Consider the following 14,283-nt stretch of genomic DNA (forward strand, 5'->3'; position numbering starts at 1 on the left):
ATGATGGTTGCTGATAATGGGCCTCTGTACGCCTATATTTCATTTAACAATCTGCTGTTTCCAGCTATAATAGTCATTTACAAGATTAGCAATGTCTACACTGTATTTCGGATCAATTTGATGTTATTTGTCAAAAAATTAGCTTTTCTTTCAAAAACAAGGACATTTCTAAGAGACCCCAAACTTCTGGACGGTAAGTGCAGGTATTTTACACAGTACACAATGTGTGTTCTCCTTCTTCTCTGTAGGAGACCCTCATCAAACACCTCTTGAAGAGATATTACGACCTTCAGATATACACGTACGTTGGAGACATCCTTATCGCTCTCAATCCCTTTCAAACTCTAAGCATCTACTCGGAACAGGTTAGTTTATGACAGCAGTGTCATTGTGTGTCATAATTCCTGTGAATACCTCTGTAAAGACAGAACGGTATTGATATTCTAATATGGTGTGTTTGCTCACAGTTCTCTAAGCTGTGCTATGGGGTGAAGCGAGCCGACAATCCTCCACACATCTTTGCTGCTGCTGATGCAGCATACCAGGGCATGATGACCTTCTGCAAAGACCAGGCACCTTGTGTGTGGAAGTAATATTTAGTGATATACAGCTTTATACGGATAATGTTATCATTGGCATTTCTTTGTGAAATTATCTTGTTTAGAGATCTAGTGATGCGTTTGTTTGAGACATCCCGGTGACAAAGATGTTGTTGATGTGTCCCTGTGTTTCAGTGGAGAGAGTGGAGCTGGGAAGACAGAGAGTGCCCATCTGATTGTCCAACATCTCACCTGCCTGGGAAATGTACTGTTTTTGTGCTGAAACCCCATGAATCAGTTTTTCACATATTCTACTACATCATGTTCACAAATATTGAACTAAGTTTTCCACCTTGATGGAGTTCATTATTCAATGGACAGATTAATACACTGATATATTTAGTCCTACATATTTCGTTTGTATTGCCTCTGCAGGGAGTTGTGTAAAAACAATTGCTTTTATGTGATCCCAGGCAAACCATCGGGACGCTGCGGGAGAAGATCCTCCAGGTGAATCCCCTGGTGGAGGCATTTGGGAACACGTGTACGGCCATTCATGACAATTCCAGTCTCTCTCCAGTACCTGGAGATTAAGAATTCACTGCAATTACTTCCCAACACCAGACAGATAAAAGTGAAGTGTCTAATGCTGAGGCTTTAGAAAATGGTAAGACAACAGTACTTCAGTATTATTAGCAAAAGCAATTTTTTTCTTGCTTCTTTTGATATAATAATAGATGGTAACATTCCAACCTATTGATGCATACACAGTATTGCTAAATGGTTTATTCCTTGCTGCTGTATGTGACAGGCGCCTGCTCTGTCCCTCAGCTTCGGCCTTGCTCTGCATCGGCCCTGAGGTGCTCATGGAGGCCCTGGCGTCCCGCTGTGTGGTAACCCGGGGAGACATCATCATCCACACCAGTACTGTAGACAAAGCCGGGACGCCATGTCCAAGGCTCTGTACGGACACCTCTTCAGCTGGATAGTCAACCGCATCAATGCCCTACTGCAGCCTGATATGAATAACTAGTAAGTGTAAGGCACTGGTTCTCTCTCTCTCTGGTCCCTCTTGTCTTTGGTTGTTGCACTCTGCTTCAGATGTGTGTGTGTGTGTGTGTGTTGCTGTATATTATTAAGTTCTAGTGACCCTTCTATCTGGGTGGAGAACCGAACACGGAGAGTAGAATATTAATGGACAGCAGGAGACAAGAAAGGGCGCAAAAGAAGTTGAATACATTTTAGTTGCTTGCGGAAAAAAATAATATTCAGATGATTAAAATATCTTCAGAGAGACTGTAAAGGGTTGTTCATTGATCCAAAATAATTCCCTCATAAATGTGAGCGTGGACTGTCAGGGAGTCATCTGCTGTCTCTGAATTGCGGAAGGCCCACAGGGTCTGTTTCCACTTCAATCATCTGCACACTCTGTTATTGCCGTTAATAACCTGTTAACCAAGACAAAAGGTGACCTCTAATGTCTTGGTAATTGAAGAGATTATGCGAAATGGTGTCTCTCCATCTTAGCAATACCGGAGTGAAATCACTCTGTTGTAAGGTCTGTGTTTAGTGTAGACCTAAAGACTTGTCTAGATCACGGTTAAATACAGACTCTTTGTACAATACTTGTTAATCATAAAATGTTATGATTCATTGATTGTCGTCAGAGAGCTCTGAATGTTTATAATTGTGGTTTCCCCATAAAGTAGAACTGGCCATTCAGATCAAAATATTCTCTATTTGGGTTGAACTTGGTTCATCATTAAAGTTTCATAAGTCAATGTGGTTGCTTGGGATTTGCTCAGACAGTTCCACACAAGAATGATTTTGTTCGTCTGTCCTGTTTTTCCCCTTTGAAGTGCTGCAGAGAGTGGCATGAATGTGGGAATCCTGGTCATCTTTGGATTCGAGAACTTCAAGAAGAACTCCTTTGAACAACTTTGCATCAACATTGCAAATGAGCAGATTCAGTTTGACTTCAACCAGCACATTTTTTCAAATCGAATCGAAGTTGATTTGTCACGTGCGCTGAATACAACAGGTGTAGGTAGACCTTACAGTGAAATTCTTACTCACGGGCCCTAACCAATAGTGCAAAAAAAAGGTATTGGGTGAACAATAGGTAGGTAAAGAAATAAAACCTATATACAAAAAGCTGTATACAGTAGCGAGGCTGTAAAAGTAGAGAGATTACATACAGAAGAAAAGTCGTATTCCTTTTACCTTCCAGTGTAGTGAGAGCGACTTTATCACGGTGCTACATCATACCTGACGTATTTCTGCCTGCTTCAACGCCAACAACTCAGATAAACATGAAATGACACAGGGAATCGATAGAACATCCCTCAGAGATGCACAAAAACAATATAACATTCCAAATGTGTGAACCTTTCCTTTAAATATCCAGATGCAGTATGCCAGCTTGTTCGTCAATCACAGGAGAAGTGTCTCTTCAATGAAACACTGTAATTCAGTGTTGTCTTCTTCATTGCTTTATATGATGTTAAAATGATACTTTTTCTTCTCCCTCAACTACTAGTTATTATTCTCTTAATTGATTTACTGAAGCTGTTTACCCTGGAGTGTGGGAGTTTATTGCTTTCGCTGACGACGCTGTATAGAAATGAGTCGAGCACTTTTTGCTGCATTGTCCTTTAGTCTCAATGTTTGCTCTCTAGCAATTCCTTTCAAGGGAATTAGAGAGAAAGCTGGTATTCATGATCACTTTATTAATGTATAACGTATAGATAAGAATTGAAGTGTAAGAATGAGGGTGTGTTTTTAACGGTACTCTACTGTATATGTGCTGGATGTGTCCTTTTGGAAGCGTTTGTATACCAAGGCTTAACTAGGCATACTTAATTTCCGGATCATAACTAGGTGACTTTCCTGCATGATTTGTCGTGTTACATAGAATATGTTTTAGTTGACTTCGATTTAGGGTTAGTGGTTTAGCGGGAAAGTGTTTTTTATCATGTGAATATGTCTTCAATCCAGTGGTACACAGAAGCGGATTATTCTGAGTTAATGATTTAAACATGGGGACGGTTTAGATCCGTTGCTTCCACTTTATTGGTCAAATATATATTTAAAATAACTTTTTGATCTAAATTAAGCAGATGCAATAATGTGATATGCCTCTGGGTTATTTGCTAATGGAACTAAATTATGAATTAGTAAGTTGCTTTATTTGTTATTTCAGAACAGTTCTGTATAATTTCAGCAACTGACTTTGTTATACATTTCAGCCGAAGAAGGAGAACTGGACTGGTGCTGTTGATTTAAGAACTTTTTTTAAACATGCAAAAATCCTATTTAGCCTAGATTGTTTAATTGGGTTATTTAGTGAAATCATTAACTGTGGACTGTTCTATATTCTCTGTGTTTTAATTAGATGGAGTACCAGAGTGAGGGGCTGCTTGCCAGTATGAGGACAACCATCCCATCCTGAACATGTTCCTCCAGAAGCCCATGGGCCTGCTCTCTCTGATGGATGAGGAGAGCTCGTTCCCCCAGGCCACCAACCAGACCCTAGTGGGTAAGACGAGGCCTCACAAGCAGACACGGTCAAGTCCATGTGCACTAAAACAACCCTGCTCTGGTGGGTAAGACAAGGCCTCACCAGCAGACACGGTCAAGGTCATGTGTACTAAAACAACCCTGCTCTGAAAACAACCATGTTTAATCAAGATTAGTCTTTTCTTTTTTTTTCAATGTTATCTTTAAATATGTTTTCTCTTCAGATACATTTGAGGACAATCTGTACTACAAGTACTTCTGGAGACCAAAACATATTGAGCTCTGCTTTGGGATTCACCATTATGCTGGCACGGTATAGATCAGGGCCTTGTTGCGAATAAACTTAAGCATTACGACGATCGTACCAGTACATCGTTATTTACGAGCCAACTTTTTAAGAGTGTTTCTCAAACAAGCACATTTATTTGCATCCCCATTAGCTTTTACAGAAGCAGCAGCTACTCTTCCTGGGGTCCATAAAAAACACCAAACATGACAAGTAACAAAACACTGATAAACACTCTTAACTGCTAGGCTATCTGCTGCCCATCACTCTAACGATGATCTTAACGCTACCAAGGCTCTGGGAATTGAGGCCCAGTGCAGTATGTATGGATTAGTATCCAATGTATCATTGGTGTTTGCACACTAATACAGTTGGATAGGTAGTTTTTTTTTATCAGGTATGGTTTGATTATCCCTTTGCTGTCATGTACGTCTTGTACAACGTGTACGAGTTTCTGGAAAAGAACCGAGACACTCTTCCTGCAGACATCGTTGTGGTTCTGAGAACATCAGACAACAAACTTCTGCAGCAGCTGTTTTCAAGTCCAATTAACAAAAACAGGTAGGTCGCAAGACTTTCAATAAAAATGTTTTAGAATTCATTATCATTCATTATCACTCATTTGTAATGTTATGTTACTGCCCCAAATTCCTTACAGGAAGTTGGAAACCTCACTTTTTGTTTAAACAACTAAATAATCTTAATTCTGTTTACACTGTGGTAGAAATGTATTGGGGTCCCGATGTGTGTACAAAACATTAGGAACACCTACTTTTTCCATGACATAGACTGACCAGGTGAATCCAGGTGAAAGCTATGATCCCTTATTGATGTCACCTGTCAAATCCACTTCAATCAGTGTAGATGAATGGGAGGAGACAGGTTAAAGAAGGATTGTTAAGCCTTGAGACAATTGAGACATGGATTGTGTATGTGTGCCATTCAGAGAGTGAATGGTTAAGACTAAATATTTACGTACTTTGAACAGGGTATGGGAGTAGGTGTCAGGCACATGTGGTTTGAGTGTCAAGAACTGCAACGCTGGTGGGTTTTTCATGCTCAACAATTTCCTGTGTGTATCAAGAATGGTCCACCACCCAAAGAATATCCAGCCAACTTGACACAATTGTGGGAAGCATTGGAGTCAACATGGGCCAGCATCACTGTGGAATGCTTTCGACACCTTGCAGAGTCCATGCCCCAACGAATTGAGCCTGTTCTGTGGGCAAAAGGTGGTTCAACTCTATAGTAGGAAGGTGTTCCATATGTTTAGGACACTCGGTGTATGATTGTGTGTTTTTTTTCTAGTATTGTTCATGTCTCAATAAACTTTCAGGTAAGGAGATTTCTTTTTTTTTTTAAGACGCCTCTCGAGACACAGTGGCATCCTGGTCCTCCTCCACTCAAAGCCTCTCTCTCTGCGATGCGATACTGTGTGTGGATAAATCTCCAGTCTCCATTATCTCCTGAGAGGCTCAGCTCTGCATGGAGGGCTCTGTTTTTTATTTTCACTAAGCTGCCCCGTTTGGTTTCCTGCTGCTTGCTGCTATCTACAGATTGTGCAGCAACGGGATATTTTTGTGATAAGGTTTCCAAATACCCAGGAGATGAAGAAACGGTATTTAGAGATCATATAAGCAACTCTTCTTCCCGGTCTTTTCTGTGCAGTTAAATAAAGGTGGTAATATCCTCATCATTAGCCGTGGCTGGGGCCCCGTGGTCACTTGGCTGAGCCGGCATGCTAATGGATGTGTTCAATTACCAGATACAGCCCTTCATACTTTCCTGCAGTTAAGCCATATTATGTGCTTCGCTTCCTTTTGAGCCACCTGTAAATGACTGCTTTCAGTTATAGTCGAATTAAGAGCAGCTCCAATTTACGATGGGTACTTTTGGTTTAGCTTCCATTAGAAATCCATTTGCAATGTCTATAGGCTATATTGGAACGTAGTGCATGAGGTGAGCCCACGCCATCCTCTTTACTTGATTGACGAAAAATACACTAGCATGAAAAAGTACATTCAGTATAATGTGAATTGGTGGAGAATTCACTGCACTTTGGTACTCCGAAGTATTGAGTAACAGCAGAGATGTGGTTCACCATTCATTGCTCCAGACATGGTGTCAATTAGGCCTAAAAGCCTCTCTAATTTGGTTCAGCTTGTCCAACGGCTTTCTTATCTTCAGCATAAACACACAAAGGGATATACACTACATAACCAAAAGTATATGGACACTCGTCAAACATTTAATTCCAAAATCCTGGGCATTAATATGAAGCTGGTCAACCCCTTTGCTGCTATAACAGCCTCCACTCTTCTGGGAAGGCTTTCCACCAGATATTGGAACATTGCTGCGGGAACTTGATTCCATTCAGACACAACGGCATTAGTGTGGTCGGGCACTGATGTTGGGCGATTAGGTCCGGCTCGCAGTCTGCGTTCCAATTCATCTCAAAGGTGTTTTATGGAGTTGAGGTCAGGGCTCTGTGGAGGCCAGTCAAGTTCTTCCACACTTTTTTTTTAAGTTGTATTTTTTAAATTATTATTATAATATTTTTTTACCCCTTTTTCTCCCCAATTTCATGATATCCAAATGGTAGTTAGTCTTGTCTCATCACTGCAACTCCTGTACGGACTCGGGAGAGGCGAAGGTCGAGAGCCGTGCGTCCTCCGAAACACAACCCAGCCTAGCCACACTGCTTCTTGACACAATGTGTTGTAGAAAACACCTTTGTTTTTGCCCTTGCACTACACACCTGATTCAAATCATCAAAGCCTTTTGATGAGTTGATCATTTGAATCAGCTGTGTAGTGCGAGGGCAGAAACAATAATGTGCACCCCTTTGGGTCCCCAGGACCAGGATTGAGAACCAGTGCCTTAGACCACTGTGCCACTTAGGAGGCTTTCAACACCAATCTCAGCAAACCCTTTCAGTATGGACCTCACTTTGTGCATGGGGGCATTGTCATGCTCAAACAGGAAAGGGCCTTCCCCAAACTATTGCCACAAAGTTGGAAGCACAGAATCGTCTAGAATGTCATTGTATGCTGTAGCTATAAGATTTCCCTTTACTGGAACTAAGGGGCCTAGTTCGAACCATGAAAAACAGCCCCAGACCATTATTCCTCCTCCATCAAACTTTACAGCTGGCACTATGCATTCAGGAAGGTAGTATTCTCCTGGCATCCACCAAACCCAGATTCGTCAATCAGACTGCCAGATGGTGAAGCGTGATTCATAATTTCAGAGGACACGTTTCCACTGCTCCAGAGAGCTTTACACCACTCCAGTCGACACTTGGCATTGCCCATGGTGATCTTAGGCTTGTATGTGGCTGCTTGGCAATAGAAACCCGTTTTATGACGCTCCCGACTAACAGTTTTTGTGCTGGCGTTGCTTCCAGAGGCAGTTTGGAACTCAGTAGTAAGTGTTGCAACTGAGGACAGATGATTTTACACGCGATGCGCATCAGCACTCAACAGTCCCATTTGGTGAGCTTGTGTGGCCTACCACTTTGCGGCTGGGGTAGTTGTTGCTCCTAGATGTTTCCACTTCACAATAATAGCACTTACAGTTGGCCGGGATAGCTCTAGCAGGGCAGAAATTTGACGAACTGACTTGTTGGAAAGGTGGCATCGTATGGCAGTGCCAGGTTAAAAGTTACTGAGCTCTTCAATAAGGCCATTCTACTGCCAATGTTTGTCTATGGAGATTGCATGGCGGTGTGCTTAATTTTATACGCCTGTCAGCAACCGATGTGGCTGAAAACCATGAATCCACTAATTTGCATGGGTGTCCACATACGTTTGTGTGTATATATATATATATATAGTGTATTTGCAGCAATGTCATTGGGTCAAGTGCACAGTAGGTAATAGGCATCAAGTTGAGATTATCATGATTGACTGCAGTAAAAGTGTTATTACTGTGTAGTTGTAATCTAGTCATTGTTGTTTATTAGTGTTTCAGTCATGGAATCTTACCCTGTATCTCGTCTCTCGTTCTCACTAGTTTTGAGAATGTCCACAGGGTGCCCTCACTCAATATTCAACATTCCTCTGATATAGAGGTCCTGTCTTCTTATGACACTTCATGAAAGTTTAGATAATCACGTAAGATAAGAGCTTTGAGACAATCCACTTCTGCTTATCAAGTGGGAAAAGCTTGAGTTCCCTTTTAAGTGACAAATAGCAGAGGAAAATTGTAATTCCATTCTTCAGGGTAAAATCTGGAGGAATGTAATTTGCATTTTAGTTAATATTACAGATTCAGTGTTATCTATGAAATTACTGCTATCAGATGAAAATCTATTTAACCCGGGTTGGTTTAGTTTTATGCTGCCGAGTTGTGAATACCAACCGGATGGCTCTAGTTGTGACCACTAGGTGTCAGCCTTGTTGACATTTGAGATGAAAGGACATTGGTGGATCCGGAACAAATAAAGAGTCATTGAATAAACTTTTATCTGTCTTATCAAATGTGAATATCAAATTAAAATAACCAAAGCATCTAACACTTACTGTTTGTTCTTCAAATGACGTCTCAGATTCAAAGTGATTGAAGATGATGATTGAAGATGATTGCAGACTGTGAACACTTGACTGCCTGGAACATTTCAGTTCTGTCAGTAAATATTACTAATTGGGAATGGACTGGTCTAGAAATGTTCAAATAAATTGAAATGTCGCATATTGATAAGTAAGATGTGATTACACGTAGAGTGAACCATCAAAGCCCCAGAAAGTGAAAAGATTTCCTGACCTGAATAGTGGGACCACTTGAGTTTAGCAGAATCTCATCAGGCAGGGTCCTTGAGGCTTGGCCATGTGGTGGTGTTTTGTCAGAGGAAATTGGATGTATTTGCATCGACAAATTCCTCCAAGCCACGGCCTTTCCCAGATCCCTCAGATCAGAGTGTCTGAATTGGTTGAGCTGTGTATGGTCCGGTGAGGCCTGCGGTCAGAGGAGTTGTATGTATCCTTAGAGTCGTTGTCAGCAGAGCACATCTGCACACAGGCATGGCACTGTATGACAGCCCTCACTCTGCCAGAGCAGACTGCAGGGCATAGGGGTCTAATTATATTTTTTATGGTGCATGGCTCCTTACTGCTGGCTTGCTTCTGAAGCTAAGCAGAGTTGGTCCTGGTCAGTCCCTGGATGGGAGACCAGATGCTGCTGGAAGTGGTGTTGGAGGGACAGTAGGAGGCACTCTTTCCTCTGGTCTAAAAAAATATCCCTGTGCCCCAGGGCAGTGATTGGGGACACTGCCCTGTGTAGGGTACCGTCTTTCGGATGGGACGTTAAACGGGTGTCCTGACTCTCTGTGGTCATTAAAGATCCCATGGCACTTATCGTAAGAGTGGGGGTGTTAACCCCAGTGTCCTGGCTAAATTCCCAATCCGGCCCTCAAACCATCACGGTCACTTTATAATCCCCAGTTTACGATTGGCTTTTTCACCCCCCTCCTCTCCCTTGTAACTATTCCCCAGGTTGTTGCTGTAAATGAGAATGTGTTCTCAGTCAACTTACCGGGTAAAATAACAGATAAAATATAGATTTACAGTATACTTACTGTATGTGTGCAGAATGGCGCTGAAGGAAATATCAGCCATTTTACGGGTTCCTGACCAATTGTGCTATTTTGTGTTTTCTTGGGCTAATGTTTTTTTTAAATTACACAATGTTTCCGCCATCGTTTCCTATGACCGAACAGAGCTTCTGGACATCAAAACAGTGATTACTAACCTCGATTTGGATAAGGATTTCTATTTCAATGAGTTGGTGTCGAAGGACATACGGCTCAATCCGGGCCAGGCCAAATCCCTGACACTCGAAAAAGGAAGAGGCGACGTTATTGAAGCCGGCGTGCGGGATACCTGACGAGACTACGTTGGCGAGTGGATAAACCGCCTCTACCCTCTTCTATTGGTGAATGTGCAATCACTGGAGAATAAACTGGACGAGCTCCGTTCGAGAGTATCTTGTCAACGTGATCTGAAGAACTGTAATATCCTATATTTCTCTGAGTCGTGGCTGAACAAGGACATGGAAAATATAAATCTAGTTGTTTTTTCTATATATCGGCAGGATAGAACAGCAGCGTCAGGTAAGCTCAAGGCGGGTGGTGTGTCTCTTTGTTAATAACAGCTGGTGCACGATTTTTCTTGAGGCTCCGCTCACCTGAGTTAGAATACCTCATGATAAGCTGTAGACCATACTATTTACTAATAGTTTTCATTTATATTTTTGTAGCTGTCTATTTACCACCACAAGCAGATGCTGACACAAAGACTGCACTCAACATGGTGTATAGGGCCATAAGCAAACAAGAAAATGCTCACTCAGAGACGGTGCTCCTAGTGGCCGGTGATTTTAATGGAAGAAAATCAATTTTACCTAATTTCCACCAGCATTTCACCTGTGCAACTAGAGGTGCAAAAACTCTAGATGGCCTTTACTCAACACACGGAGAAGCATACAAAACTCTCTCTCGCCCTCCATTTGACAAATCTGACCTTAACTCTATCCTCCTGATTCCTGCTTACAAGCAAAAACTCAAACGGGAAGCACCAATCTGGAAGTGGGCCGATGATGCGGATGCTAAACTGTTTCGCTAGCACAGACTGGAATATGTTCCAGGATTCATCAGATAGCATTGAGTAGTTTACCATATCAGTCACCTGCTTCATCAATAAGTGGATTGATGATGTCATCCCCACTGTGAGTGTACATACATATCTCAACCAGAAGCCATGGATTACAGGAAACATCTGCACTGAGCTAAAGACTAGAGCTACCACTTTCAGTGAGTGGGACACGAATCCGGATGCTTATAAAAAATCCTGCTACGCCCTCCAAAGAACCATCAAACCGGCAAAGCGTCAATACAGGACTAAGATTGAATCCTACTACACCGGCCCTGACGCTCGTCGGATGTGGCAGGGCTTCCAAACTATCACAGATTACAAAGGGAAACCAGGCCAACCTGGGCTAAATGCCTTCTATGCTCACTTAGAGGCAACAATGAACCATACATGAGAGCACTAACTGTTCCAGGCGACTGTGTGATCATGTTCTCCATAGCCGATGGGAGTAAAACCTTGAAACAGGTTAACATTCAAACTGATTACCAGGGCACTTACTGAGAGTATGTGCTGACCAACTGGCAAATTTTGCCTGACTCAGTCTGTAATACTTACATGTTTGAAGCAGACCACCATAGTCCCTGTGCCCAAGAAAACCAAGGTATCCTGTCTAAATGACTATTTCCCCGTAGCACTCACATCTGTAGGCATGAAATCCTTTGAAAAGCTGCTTATGGCTCACATCAACACCATCATCCCAGACACCCTAGACCCACTCCAAGTTGCATACCGCCCAAACAGGTCCACAGATGATCAAATCAAATGTATTTATATAGCCCTTCGTACATCAGCTGATATCTCAAAGTGCTGTACAGAAACCCAGCCTAAAACCCCAAACAGCAAGCAATGCAGGTGTAGAAGCACGGTGGCTAGGAAAAACTCCCTAGAAAGGCCAAAACCTAGGAAGAAACCTAGAGAGGAACCAGGTTATGTGGGGTGGCCAGTCCTCTTCTGGCTGTGCCAGATGATGCAATCTCTACTGCACTCCACACTGCTCTTTCCTACCTGGACAAAAGGAACACCTGCGTGAGAATGCTGTTCATTGACTACAGCTTAGTTTTCAACACCATAGTGCCCTCCAAGCTCATCACTAAGCTATGGACCCTGAGACTGAACACCTTCCTCCGTAACTGGATTCTGGACTTTCTGACAGGCCGTGCCCAGCTGTTGAGGGTAGGTAACATATCCCCTACGCTGACCCTTAACACGGGGGGTCCTAGGGGATGTGTGCTTGGTCCCCTCCTGTACTCCCTGTTCACCCACGACTGTGTGGCCATACACAACTTCAACACTTAAGTTTGCAGACAACACAATTGTGGTAGGCCTGTACAGCCTATAGGGAGGAGTTCAGAGACCTGTCAATGTGGTGCCAGGACAACAACCTCTCCCTCAATGTCAGCAAGACAAAGGAGCTGATCGTGGACTAAAGAAAACGGAGTGCCGAGCACACCCCCATACACATCCACAGTGCTGTAGTGGAGCAGGTTGAGGAAGTTCCTCGGTGTCCACATCACTAAGGACCTATCATAGTCTAGACACACCAATATAGTCGTGATGAGCCTCTTCCCCCTCAGGAGGCTGAAACGATTTGGCTTGGGACCTCAGATCCTCAAAAAGTTATACGGCGGCACCATTAAGAGCATCTGACTGTTTGCATCACCTCTTAGTATAGCAACTGTTTAGCATCCGACCGTAAGACACGACAGAGGGTAGTGCGTACAGCCCAGTACATCACTGGGGCCGATCTCCCTGCCTAAAGGTACGGAGCACCAAGTTTTGGACCAAAAGACTCCCGAATAGCTTCTACCCCTAAGCTTAACAGTTAATCAAATGGCTACCCGGACTATTTGCATTGACCCCCTTTTTTTTGTTGCTCTGACTCTCTTCCAATGACTATGCACACTCACTGGACTCTACCCACACACCCAAACATACTAAACTGACACACACACACACACCACATACAGTTGAAGTCGGAAGTTTACATACACCTTAGCCAAATACATTTAAACTCAGTTTTTCACAATTCCTGATATTTAATCCTAGTAAAGAATTCACTATTTTAGGTCAGTTAGGATCACCACTTTATTTTAAGAATGTGAAATGTCAGAATAATAGTAGAGAGAATGATTTATTTCAGCTTTTATTTATTTCATCACATTTCCAGTGGGTCAGAACTTTACATACACTCAGTGATTATTTGGTAGCATTACCTTTAAATTGTTTAACTTGGATCAAACGTTTCGAGTAGCCTTCTACAAGCTTTTCACAATAAGTTGGGTGAATTTTGTCCCATTCCTCCTGACAGAGCTGGTGTAACTGCATCAGGTTTGTAGGCCTCCTTGCTTGCACACGCTTTTTCAGTTCTGCCCACAAAATTTCATAGGATTAAGGTCAGGGCTTTGTGATGGCCACTCCAATACCTTGACTTTGTTGTCCTTAGGCCATTTTGCCACAACTTTGGAAGTATGCTTTGGGTCATTGTCCATTTGGAAGACTCATTTGCGACCAAGCTTTAACTTCTGATGTCTTGATGTTGCTTCAATATATCCACATAATTTTACTGCCTCATGATGCCATCTATTTTGTGAAGTGCACCAATCCCTCCTGCAGCAAAACACCCCCACAACATGATTTTTCCTCCTAACATAACTATGGTCCTTACGGCCAAACGGTACTATTTTTGTTTCATCAGACCAGAGGACATTTCTCCAAAAAGTATGATCTTTGTGCAGTTGCAAACCGTAGTCTAGCTTTTTTTATGGCGGATTTGGAGCAGGGACTTCGTCCTTGCTGAGCGGCATTTCAGGTTATGTCGATATAGGACTCTTTTGCTGTTCTGGGATTGATTTGCTCTTTTCGCACCAAAGTATGTACATCTCTAGGAGACAGAACGCTTCTCCTTCCTAAGTGGTATGGCGGCTGCGTGGTCCCATGGTGTTTATACTTGCGTACTATTGTTTGTACAGATGAACGTGATACCTTCAGGCGTTTGGAGATTGCTCCCAAGGATGAACCAGACTTGTGGAGGTCTACAATTTTTTTCTAAGGTCTTGGCTGATTTCTTTTGATTTTCCCATGATGTGAAGCACAGTGGCACTGAGTTTGAAGGTAGGCCTTGAAACACATCCACAGGTAAACCTCCAATTGACTCAAATGTTGTGAATTAGCCTATCAGAAGCTTCTAAAGCCATTACATCATTTTATGGAATTTTCAAAGCTGTTTAAGGCACAGTCAACTTAGTGTATATGTATGTGAACTTCTGATCAACTGGAATTGTGATCCAATGAA

The 14,283-nt window shown here is 42.5% G+C and overlaps 1 pseudogene; it reads left to right on the plus strand.

The window, feature by feature from the left end:
• Positions 1–14,283, plus strand: part of LOC118385802 (myosin-IIIb-like) — a 72,657-nt pseudogene that overhangs the window by 36,712 nt on the left and 21,662 nt on the right.

This window comes from Oncorhynchus keta, chromosome 7 (genome assembly GCF_023373465.1).
Source record: "Oncorhynchus keta strain PuntledgeMale-10-30-2019 chromosome 7, Oket_V2, whole genome shotgun sequence".
Taxonomy (NCBI): Eukaryota; Metazoa; Chordata; class Actinopteri; order Salmoniformes; family Salmonidae; genus Oncorhynchus; species Oncorhynchus keta.